The sequence below is a fragment of the Nematolebias whitei genome, chromosome 1 (assembly GCF_014905685.2).
Source record: "Nematolebias whitei isolate Nwh7 chromosome 1, NemWhi1, whole genome shotgun sequence".
Lineage (NCBI taxonomy): Eukaryota > Metazoa > Chordata > Actinopteri > Cyprinodontiformes > Rivulidae > Nematolebias > Nematolebias whitei.
Genome location: NC_056498.1, coordinates 42814306 through 42817344, shown reverse-complemented (window position 1 = coordinate 42817344; position 3039 = coordinate 42814306).

The window sequence follows — 3039 nt, the reverse complement described above, 5'->3', positions numbered from 1 at the left end:
TGGACATGTCCAAACCACCGTCCCTCCTCTGGACATGTCCAAACCACTGTCCCTCCTCTGGACATGTCCAAACCATCTCAGTGTGTCCTCTCTAACTTTTCATTCATTCAACCTTTATTTAGACAGGTAAATCCCATTGAGCCTCAAGGACTCATTTACAAGAGAGACCTGATGAACTTTATCTCCTAGTTCTAGCTGTGCTGTACCTCTGATGATCTCATTCCTGATCTCCATCCTTGTCTCTCCTAAGGAGAACCTCAACTGAGTAAAGTGTCTCTTTTATTCTAAGTTCATTTATACCTAAAAATCAACCTGGAGACACGTTTTTCTATGATCCATAAATAATGTTTTTATTTTTACCACAGTTGGTCAGTGTAGCCTGGTTTTTAGTAAACCTTATGCCTCAGTACTCGTGTAGAAACTCAGAATGAGTGTTTTCCATGCTCCTGACCATCAGTATTAACGAGTGGACTTTGGGAGTCAGTAAAAGGCTAACCCTCCCCCGTTAGCAGCCAACTCCCCCATCACCGGTTTTCAATGAAGCGATGAGCTTAGAGTCACGCCCAGGACAGCTGACGGGGCCTTTCCTTTTACTTTACACAGTAAAGATCAGGTTTTATTCACCAGGAAGCGTTCAGAGTTCCTGTCAAAGTTGGTCTCATGCAGCAGATTAGCTGTAATTACTGAGGAGGCAGCAGCTTCTTACTAAAAACTAGATTTTATATTCAGCGGCCTGACGGCTGAGGACACCAGATGTAATCCTGACACAAAGAGAAGCTCTGACATGCAGCGACACGAATGGATCTCTGACAGGAACCACCTCGGTTCTGCCTTTAAACGGGATCTGCTGCTGCTGCTGAGGAGTACAGCTGGGATTTATTCTGAAACCCTCCACGGCCTGCTGGACCTCCTCACGCTGGCTTCAGTGTCTGTCCACTCACTGTGGACATACTGTGGACATACCATGGACATGTAGTGAGCTAGCTTTTAGCTTCACTACTAATGAATTATTCTTAAAGCTAGTTCAAGCACAAAAAATATTAATTGTTTAATTAACAACGGATTCTTTCTTGGGCAGCACGGTGGCGCAACTGGTAGAGCTGCTGCCTCTCAGCGAGCAGGTCCCTGGTTCAAACCCCGGTCCAGGGGCCTTTCTGGGTGGAGTTTGCATGTTCTCTCCGTGCATGCGTGGGTTTTCTCCAGGTGCTCCAGTTTCCTCCCACAGACCAAAAACATGCATGTTAGGCTGATTGGTAACTCTAAATTGTTCCTAGGTGTGAGTGAGAGAGTGAATGATTGTTTGTCTCGTTTGTCTCTATGTGTCCCTGTGATGGACTGGAGACCCGTCCAGGGTGTCCCCCGCCCCTCGCACAGTGATTGATGGACATGGGCACCAGCGACCCCCGTGACCCAAAATGGAATAAGCGGGTAAAGATAATGGATGGATGGATGGATTCTTTCTTTTTCGAGTTAAATTTCTGCCATGTGACCAAGACAACTTGAGAGTGAAGTGTTTAATTAGTGACATGAGACACCATTTTATCTTTGACCCATCAGAATAAATGCGGTCATTTATTTAACAGAATCAAAATTTAACATCAAAACATGTACACTCGATTTGCTGATCTGTTTCTGATTAATAAACTTGGCAAGTTCAAGTAACAAGACAACAGAAGATTACTGATGGAGAATGATTCATCTCTGAAGGCACTTAACTTGATTTACTGGCAAATAGAAGTTTAAAGAGAAGGGGTAAAGAAGTTTAAAGATTTAAAGAGGAGGTTTAGATGGATGAAGGAAGATGTAAGGACCAGAAAATGGCACCCTTCCTCCGATCCCAGCTCAGCCCTCCGGTACACTCAGGGCGTGAACAACGTTACCTGAGCAGAGGATACATCAACTCTGGAACAGAGGTCCATTGTCACGCTACCTTTTCAGCGTCTCCGGTCAGAGTGGCTGGGGTCGTCAGAAGTCGTGACGAAGTACTCCGTTCAACAGAATAAGCTTCCTTAGAAGTTGAGAGCATTTAATGCTCAGGGTGAGTCATAGCGAGGCAGCTGGGACTCCGCTGGAATGGACGGACCCTTGGCACATGGTCCAATTCAATACTCCATTGATTTTGCTAACAAAGTTCAACACTTGAAACTAACCCCAGGAGAAACCCTTGTATCGTATGATGTGACTTCTCTTTTCACATGCATACCCATCTCTGAAGCAGTAGAAACCGTCAGAAAACAGGTGTAGAAGTTGTTTTCTGACGGTTTCTACTGCTTCAGAGATGGGTATGCATGTGAAAAGAGAAGTCACATCATACGATACAAGGGTTTCTCCTGGGGTTAGTTTCAAGTGTTGAACTTTGTTAGCAAAATCAATGGAGTTCTTTATGTGATGAGGTGTGTTTCCAACAAGAGGAGCTAAAATACCAGCCAGATGTTTAGCAATATTGTATGTCACTGAGTTCATGCTGCTGACGATGGGTCTGAGTGGTGTTCCTTCTTTATGTATTTTTGGAAGTCCATAAAGACAGGGAGTGGCTTCCCCTGGGTACAATCTATAATACAAAGATCAATTGATTGTTTTCTCCTTTTCAAGTTTTTGCAGGTGACTTTCTTTTTATATGTGCTGGTTGGGTCCCTCTTCAGGGTCTCGTAGGTGTTACGGTCGCTCAGTAGTGTAGTTATTTTTTCCCGGTAATCAGAAGTGTTGAGGACTACTGTGCATCTTCCTTTATCAGCTGGTAAAATGGTGATGTTTTGGTCCTGGCTGAGTGATGTTACAGCTTTCCTTTCCTGTGGTGTGAGGTTTGAAGGAGGCGGTTTGGCACTGGAGAGGGTTGCTGATATTTCCATTCTGAGCTGTTCTGCCTCTCCTTCAGTCAAGTTGTTGTTCCTAATCGCGGATTCAGTGGCCGTGATTAGTTCCACAACAGGTATTTCTTGAGGGGAGATGGTAAAGTTTAGTCCTTTTGCCAGCACATCTTTCTCAGGTTGTGTCAATGTCCTGTTAGACAAATTTCTAACCCACTGGTCCTGAAAATTA